At 43.8% G+C, this 9,250-nt stretch overlaps 1 protein-coding gene across 5 annotated transcripts in view; it reads right to left on the reverse strand.

The window, feature by feature from the left end:
- Positions 1-9,250, reverse strand: part of Sgms2 (sphingomyelin synthase 2) — a 73,249-nt gene that overhangs the window by 34,215 nt on the left and 29,784 nt on the right. The window lies entirely within an intron of this gene.

Consider the following 9,250-nt stretch of genomic DNA (forward strand, 5'->3'; position numbering starts at 1 on the left):
AAAAAAAAATATATATATATATATATATATATATATATATATATATAAATTAACACTACTTGTTCACCCACCTTTATATTTTAGGGTTTATCAGAGAAGAGTTGGGGGAGGGATCATGAATATGATCAAAACATACGCAATTCAAATCTACACATATTATATATATAATATGCATTCTTCATTTGTGAGCCTGTTACATTGAAATGTATTCTGAGTCACGTACAGTTGCTGCTGTTGCTTGTGCAGGATCATCTGACAGAATCTTCATCTATTTACAGTATGTCTTCTCATAGTTTCAATGGGAACCAAGAGCACACTCAGAATGTAACATTAGAAGAAAGTCTACAATTCCACTGCTGCTTGAGAAAGTCTGGAAAAAGTGCTGTTTCCAAGTCAGGATGTACCAGCCAGACAGAAGAGAACCGGGCAGAACCCAGTGTGATGGAGCCAACGGCTAAAGCAAAGCTAGCACTTCCTGTCATCTTTTGTACATGGCTAAAGCAGCATCTCCCACCTGGACACAGTGCATAGAGGGGGCCAAGAGACAATATAAAGTCAGTGCTCAATTAACATCAGGAAGCTAAAAGATGCAATTTCTAATTCAATCTTATTTCCATGAAATCTAATTTCCATTGACGATGCTACCTAAATACAAGTACTTGACTATAAATAACCACTCGAAGATGTCTCCATGAAACTCTGCCTCATTCCTCCCTGATGAACTAAGAGCCCAGAAAAATGAGGTTTTGGTTTTTATGCATTTGTTCTGAAAACATCTCTTAAAACACATGAAATGGTTAACATTCGTAACAAGAGCCTATGGGATACTGGAAGCCTATTGTCCAAGCTTATGCCCCAAAGGGAGGACATTCATGTTGTATATATGCATATTTCAGGGTATCTTAGCGACACAATATGGAACATCTACTTCTGAATCTTTTTGCCCTGAAAAAACATAGAGCATGTTTTACATCACTAACTAAACTGACAAAAGCAGCTCAATCTGTATGTAGTGAGCACTGAGCACCAGACACGGATTGCTGTTGGCATGTAGCCGGTTCACACATGCATAGCATGGCTAAAAAGCACCTTGACATCATGCTTAGAGGGCTGAGAACTGTGATGTTCACCCAAGAGCTAAGAGCGCTGAGGATGGAAAAGGCAAAGGCTTACAACTCCTGCCCTAAACCACACTGCCATTTCCGCCCACTAGGAATGTATTTTCCTCCTTACTTTATTCCAGAGTAAATTCTACCATCTACCTAACTTCTCAGAGTAAATAAACATGAGGCTACTGCCTCAGCTTCACACCCCTCCCAAGCTCACCAACGCTCACTCTGAATCCTGGCATTTTTCACCTCCCCACTATCCAGGTGCTGCTTCTCTCTCAAGCTGAATTTGGCTCAGAAGCTGTTCCCAGTTCCTGCTTCCAGAGGGCCAGAGAAAGTGCAAACACAGCATCTACTGAAGGGACACTTGGGAAACAAGCTGCTATGGCCATTGAGCACCGGGCACCACTGGTTCTTTGTACAGTGAAAGTATTGATAGCGGGGCAGACAGCAGAGAGCAGTTCATGGAGACAGAAGGCACAGATGCCCTTGATCAAGCAGAAACTCAAGCTATGCCAGCAGCCATCAAGATATCTAAGGCAGTCTACTTCGGAGCTCCCAGCCCATCTCCTGGTTTTGTGTCCTCTTTAAATCCATCTAAGGGCTTCCTTTGGCCCAAAAGGTCACTGCTTATTTTGACTACGGGAAAAATAAGAAGATGTAAACATAAAGGAAACAGAGTATAATATAGTGAACTCTATTAGTTTCTTTTAAAGCAATCTCTTAAGCCAGCTGGAAGCTTTTATTTATGCTAATCTCACCAGAGTGGACATTACGTCCTTAATAATAACCCCCAGGCCGGTCATCATTTTCCTCAAGCCTGCTTCTTGGGAGGATAATATTGTTTTTTTTTTTCTGAACTTCCAGCATTTCCTAGAATTGTGCACAAGGCTCTTCACAATCTGACCTCCACCTTCCTTTCCATTCTTTGATTTTCAGATTTAACTTTTTCCTTTTCCCTAAATTTCCTTGGTTTTTCTGTTCACCTCACTAGAACAGCCCCCTCGTACCAGGCTTTCTTCCTTACACACTGCCTGTCCTGCGTCAGGTCTTGGCAGACAGAGGCCACAACAACCTCCAAGAAACACCTCCATGACACCCCATAGGGAATGTTCTAAGACCCTGAAGAACAGACCAATTAGCCTGGTGAGGCTTCAAGAAGGTCTTCAAGAAGTGTCTGTCTCCTCTTGAGATCACTGGTTACAGCTTTCCTCAGTAGATACTGACCCTCCCATTGGGCGTGGCGTTCACATATCGGCTGTGTGGTTGCCATTCTTTAGACTTCTGGCTCAGATGAGTACGCATTATTGTCACACAGTTGTGTTAGAAATGGCCCAGCAGGACGTGATGGAGCAGATGTAGAACTCCAGCCCTCAGGAGGATGAGGTAGGAAGATGCTGAGTTTGAGGCCAACCCCAGGTTATATACACAGGAAGCCCTGTCTCAAAAATACCACGACAAACAAACAAAACCCCAGGTGTCCTACAGGTGGAAAGAAGATTCAAAGATGATCTGTCAACGCGGTGAAGTACACCTTATCTGAAATGCTTAGACTATGGCCAGAAGTATTTCAAATTTCTATTGTTCTTTTGAAATTTTTTGGAACACGTTCATACATACAAAGGGTATCCTGAAGATAAGACCCAAATCTAAACACAAATTCATTTGTTTTGTATGTGCCATTCTCAATGCAGGCATATCCTAAATAAATAAATAAATGATGTGGAAAACAGCTACGTGTTGATCCAAAAGAGGCTTCACCTTGAACACACACACACAGCAAAAACAAACAAAAAACCCGAATTCAAGGCTACTTTTGCTTTCAGGATGTGGTAGCCGCCCACAGACTCTCTGAAGATCTCTCCCTGACTCGCAGTCTGAACCCGTATTTGAAGGCTAACTGTGAGGTTTGGAGGAAATGCTGGTGGAGCACTCTGAAGACTCCCTATTTACAACAACAAGTGCAGGTACTGATAAGGAGGCAGAAGCCAAAAGAATTCCCTATGCTAACAAGTCTAATTTAGGTTGTAAAACCAGTTTTCGGCTTTTAAAATTTTTATTCTTAAGAAAGCTTTTGTTTATAAATACTACGTGTACATTAAATGATCTTATCACCATTGTGATCGTGCAAAAACCAACTGGAATTCATTACTTTGTATAAACTTTTTTTTTAAGTAACAGATTTTTAAGCGCCGAGGCACTGTGTGTGTGTGTGTGTGTGTGTGCATACACCTTTGTGTAGGTTAAAAGAAGCCTGAGGAAAGTGTTGTACTCTTTTCTAGCATTCTGTTTTATTCTGTCTTATTTCTTATTTATTTTATTTATTTATTTATTTATTTATTTATTTATTATGTATACAATATTCTGTCTGTGTGTATGCCTGAAGGCCAGAAGAGGGCGCCAGACCCCTTTACAGATGGTTGTGAGCCACCATGTGGTTGCTGGGAATTGAACTCAGGACCTTTGGAAGAGCAGGCAATGCTCTTAACCACTAAGCCATCTCTCCAGCCCTCTGTCTTATTTCTTTGAGGCAGGGTCTCTCCCCAGCCTGGGACTCACATGTTTCTGCTAGGCTAGCAGCCAGCATGCCCCAGCACACCGCGTCTCTGCTTCCTTCCAATGCTGGGGTGAGAGCTGTGCCAAGACAAGGCCTGGTATCTGGTGCTGCCTGTGCTCAGGTCTTTAGGGCTGCACAGCAGGTGTTCTAATCCACTCTCTAGCTAGGCATCATCTCTCTAGCTCCTGAAATTTATTAATAATATGTTCTAGTCTCTCTACCAAATCTTTTTTTTTTTTAATTAGGAAATCTCACTATGCTAAGACAAGCTCACATTTCTGACCTCAAGCAATTCTTCTACCTAGCTCAGTTTCTCAAGTAGTTGAAACTACAGACATAAGTCACTGCACCTTGCTTAAATGACTTTAGCTTAACAAAACTAGGCTGGAATGTGTGTGAGGGGTTCTAGCCAACTCGAGCATGGCAAAAAGGCTCGGAAGACCTTGCTCTTCCCCTGTCCCCTCTACCATACTAAACTGTTAGATTACATCCCTAAAATTAGCCACTAAGGTCTAGTCCCTTATTCGACCGCTTTCGCTAAGGTTGACTACCATGGTCCAGCTATCAAAGTATTGAAGCCCATCAATCAGAAGTCCCCCTTTGGCTACCCTAATTACCATGCCCAATAAAAATTAAACACCACATCCTAATATGGGGTTCCCCTCTTCCTTCATAAACTGCCATTTGCCTATTGGCCACATCTGCCTTCTCCCTATCCAGAGACAGTCCTTTGCCCCTTCAGGGCAAATATCCCTTCCCCTCTCTCCCTCATTCCTTCATTTCTGCTTCTCCATCTCCTGTCTGTCCCTTATCTTTGCCAATGTCCTCCTGGGGCAAAGAAATCTCCTTAGTTCCTGCTGGGAACTTGGTCTTGGGGGTACCTTGGGCTGACTCTGAGGTCCTTTCAGTGTGTGTGCTCAAATGCAATGTGAGACAGAGGCTCATAGCCCTGGCCCTGAACTTGTTACTTGTGGTTTGCCTAAGATAACTTTTTTAGTATTACTTGGGTGGCATGTCTAACAAGCGGCCTCACTTTCCATGCAAGCCTTCAGCTTCCATCCTGCAACAACTGGTAGGGAAGTCTGTCACTTCTCTTTCGGGAGAGGTATCTGAAATCTCGTCAGACATTACACACTGGCATCCTGATCTCAGCTGACAGTGGGCAAACCATGACCAAGCCAGGCTAGGTCATTCAGTAGATTTTTCAGTTAGTACAGCCTCTTTACTTGACATGTATGGTAGTCAGAGAACACATGTAGCACAGGAATGTAGAAAACGTAACAGCAAGTATTTAAAATTGGAAAATGAAATATTTCAAGTAACCTTCCAGAGCTGGGGAGCAAACCCACGGCCTGTGCACACTAGGCATGGGTTCCACTACTCAGTTAAACCCCACATGCTGCCCTGAAACCCTTGATTTACAAAGGCTATCCACTAGCACTACTGCTTAGCGGTAGACACTTTCTCAAACGAGAATATAATTTTCCATCCTATATTTGACTTTTTTCCCTATGGATGGCATACCATAACCTAGAGGTATAGCATTCATGCACGCATGTGTGCGCGCACACACACACACACAACACACATGCACCTGAATCACATACTGTAGTAGTTATTATAAATATGTGTAGCATATTATATGCATAAATATTACATATATTATATGCACGCAGCACAATATAAAGATGTCTTTATCAGCAAAATAACATCCATCTATGTATTCATGTATATAAAACCTAGAATCCATGTGAGAGAAAATGTGTGATATTTGTCTGATTCTGGCTAATTTGTCTTTTCAATCATCTGCCTCTAATTTTAGTACTTGGGAAGCGAGACAGGAAGGTTAGGAGTTCAAGGCCAGCCTGGGCTAGATGAGATGCTGTCTCAAAACAAAACAGAAAGAAAAAAAGCCTTCATAGTTAACTGAACAAAAAGGAACGTGCTTCTGCGTTACACAGTTGACCGGGCCCACAGGTACGGGTCCATTCTATCTTGAATAAAGGTCAGAGAGTTGGAACTTCTCTGTTCCTTCGACGTTACTGTCAACAGTTCAAGTAACACGTCCTGAGAGAGTTCTACTCGCTCAAGGTTACGGTCAACAGGTGTGGCTAATATCCAGACCTGGTATTTCAGGTATTAAGATGGAGATCTGTTGCTACCTCAACAAAAGTCTAAGGATCCAAATAGGTTCCTACTCCCTTAGGGAGATAACTATGGATTCCACGCAGGGAGTGGTTTGCCTTTAGAATCTTTGGGTCTAGAGTATGAGTGTCTTGTTCTGGCAACAGAATGTTTTAGTAAGAATGCAGCCCCTAGTCCTTCAACTGGTCTGTCCATTCCTTGTATAGCGTGAATGTAGTTTATCTTACTCCTACCTTTCAGGGTCGGGGCATTTAAGCAAATGGAAATTAAATGCAGGCCACTTTCTTTTTTAAAAAATATTTTATTTATTTATTATGTATACAATATTCGATTTGCATGTATGCCTACAGGCCAGAAGAGGGTACCAGACCCCATTACAGATGGTTGTGAGCCACCACGTGGTTGCTGGGAATTGAACTCTGGACCTTTGGAAGAGAAGGCAATGCCCTTAACCTCTGAGCCATCTCTCCAGCCCCCAGGCTACTTTCAGTATTCACTAGATGTGTTGCCCCTCCTGATATTATCCTATGTTTCTGTCTCTTGTTTCTCCCATATCTATGTTCCTTTTGCCTAACAATTCTAATCCTCCTGCTCCTACCCCAGAACGTCTGAATCCGCCATGGCTAGGAGCCCAGCAGAAGTCACCCGACAAAGGTGGCTTATGGCAAACAGTTGAACAAGGTTTCTGGTTAATTTAACTAATAAAGACTGGCTTGGAGGCAGTTCTGGAAGCCAGTTCCTTGATGGACTTTGAGTTCTACCACTTCCGTAAGAAATTTTTACCTGCTTATCAGCCCCACCCAGACCTGACGGAACCAGGCAGCAAGTTCAATGGGAAGGAAGTACCACCTACCCTTCCTCATTCTACTTTTAAATGTCACAGCTCCCACAGGTTCGCAGACACAGAACACCTTCAGGTCCAGCTGACCTCCTGACCCAGGGTGAGTCACACTGACCCCACAGGATTCCCTAACAACTGACCTCCCTCTAAAAGCGAAATTCAAGAAGTTGGACAGACCTCTAAAGAGGTCAGGTGGGACGGTGCTGCCACTGGTTTCCACGCCTTCTCCATGATCCTACAGACCTGTCCACAGGCCCACAAAATGGCCCCCTTCACTACTTACTTAGGGCTCTCTCTTCCACCACTTCCAAGCTGAGAGAGTCCAGGTCTTGTCACAATGGGACACAGCTGGTCTCTAGCCAAGCACCTCCATTCTGAACCTACAGTGGCTGCTGCATTTTGCCAAAACCCTTAAGTACCTTGAGTCAGTCACACGTGTGCTTATTTGCATATCTGTCAGATAGAAGCTTCCAGAATTTCCTGTGACTTCCTACGGGCTACTTTGTGTCCTTACGGTTTTCATCATAAATCCTTTTTTTTAAAAAAAAAAAAAAAAGCGTGAAGCGGCATAATGTATAAAAACAAAAGCCAATTTCTTCCTGCGGTGTGCTAGGGCAATCTTAGGAGTCACAAACATATTCTCATGGTGCAATGCTAACGGGGCTTTTCATCATCCCATCTCTAAAGTATGGAATTCTGGAGACCCTTAGACAGTTTCTTGATGTGTGTAGTTACAGTTACAATTTCTGTAATCAGAGTTCTCAAAACCTCAACATATTTTAACGTGTTGAGAACAGTCCTGTTTATCCGTGTCTTTTCTCCTTGCCTTTCTTCCTAATTCAGTCGGGCCTCCCTGGGGGTCTGCAGCCCCTTTTCCAGAGCACACAGAAGAAGCGCTGCTTGATGATCCTACTTCGTCCTACCTAATGGCCTCAATACACACAGCCACTTTGTGTGGGAGGCACTGTCCACCTCGGAGGAACCACAAGCCAAACTCAGAAGTCTAGCAGAGTGACGGGCAATCTGGATCTAGAACCTCTCTCAGCCACTAAGCTGTGGTGTGACTTGCTGGGATCCTGGGCTGGGTTAGTAATGAGGAATGTGCCATTTTCCCTCCCTAAAGGCAAAGGATTTCGTTGCCCGTGAGTCACTCCGTGGAAAGACCGGCTCACCGCGCAACTTTTCCCACCTTAACCCTTCCTTCGCAGGCACATCTGTGTTTGTCCTACGGTGACACCTCTCAAACACTGCCCATCAACAAGCTAAGGGTCACCCGAGTGCAGCGTGAGTGTTCACCCGGGTCCCCAGCGACTGAAAAGGGCATTTCCTGGAAGCGTGGGGGTTGGCCATTTCATTGCCGTGAAGTGTTCAGAGTGTGCGAGTCACAGTTGCCTAGTTACTGGTTTATGTTTGGCAATGGAAAAGCTGCTCAGTCCAGGTACAGTTGAACGCGGGCTGATTATTTACTCGGGGTGACCTTCTCCCAGCTGCACACTCGCTGTTGGTTTAATGCTTAACCCTGACATTTTTTTTTTTTTCTCCCCTTCTCCTTGCTGGTAGTGGAGGTTTCTACAGCCATTCCTTTTAGGTCAAGAGAATTCAGAGGTACACACACCCATTCCTTTGTGGCCTAAGGAAAGGGAAGATTGGAAGGTCATTACAGGACTCTTGCTCATCCAAGGACAATGGAATTCTAAGCATCAGGAAGTTACTTAGCCGTCACTCCTTACTAGTGAGTTTCCCTCTTAGGAACTCAGTGCACGTAACACACTCCCTAACAGCACTGAGTCAGGGACTCTGACCTCATAATCAACAAGGGTTTCAGTTTGTTTGTTTGTAAGAAGGTTGACTCATTTGGTAGAATATATTCCAGACCAGAAAACTATTTCACCTTTTTTTCCTTATATCAAGAATTGTGGCTTGCAAAATAAACGGTTCCAGAATTGAGAGAATTCACCCTCAAACCCCATTAAAATGACACCGCTGGCTAGTGTCGTTTTACTAATTTATCTTCTAATTCAGAATGGTGTATGTACCTGGGTTCCTACAGAAGCTAAGAATCCAAACCGACAGGATGTTAGCTGGGGACACACCAGCCTTAGTCCCGTGTTTCAGAGAGTCTACAGAATAATTCCCTATCACACGGAGATATCATTGGAGTAATCAAAAGTTCAGGGCTTTAGCAACACAAAGCCAAGGACACAACTTGTCTGGAAAGTTCAGAAGTCTTCTGGGAAGAAAGGCTTTCTCAACTCAGATCTGAAGGATGAAGAGGAGTCCGGTTAGCTAAGAGTGGGCTCATCTGAGACAGAAGGGATGGTATGTGCAGAAGGGCGGGACTATTATGTTTACAAGCAGTAGGCAAGTGAACTTGGCTGGAAAGAGAGAGTCTGGATCTTCGGGAACCCAGCAAGGCCACGCTAACATATTTTTGGCTTTGCCTCAGAAATAACAGGACCTGGGGTGATGTTCTCTATCTTTCAAAATTTTTCAAAACTTCCAAATATGGCCGGGCGTTGGTGGCGCACGCCTTTAATCCCAGCACTCGGGAGGCAGAGACAGGCGGATCTCTGTGAGTTCGAGACCAGCCTGGTCTAC

This window comes from Microtus ochrogaster, chromosome 21 (assembly GCF_000317375.1).
Source record: "Microtus ochrogaster isolate Prairie Vole_2 chromosome 21, MicOch1.0, whole genome shotgun sequence".
NCBI classification, from domain to species: domain Eukaryota; kingdom Metazoa; phylum Chordata; class Mammalia; order Rodentia; family Cricetidae; genus Microtus; species Microtus ochrogaster.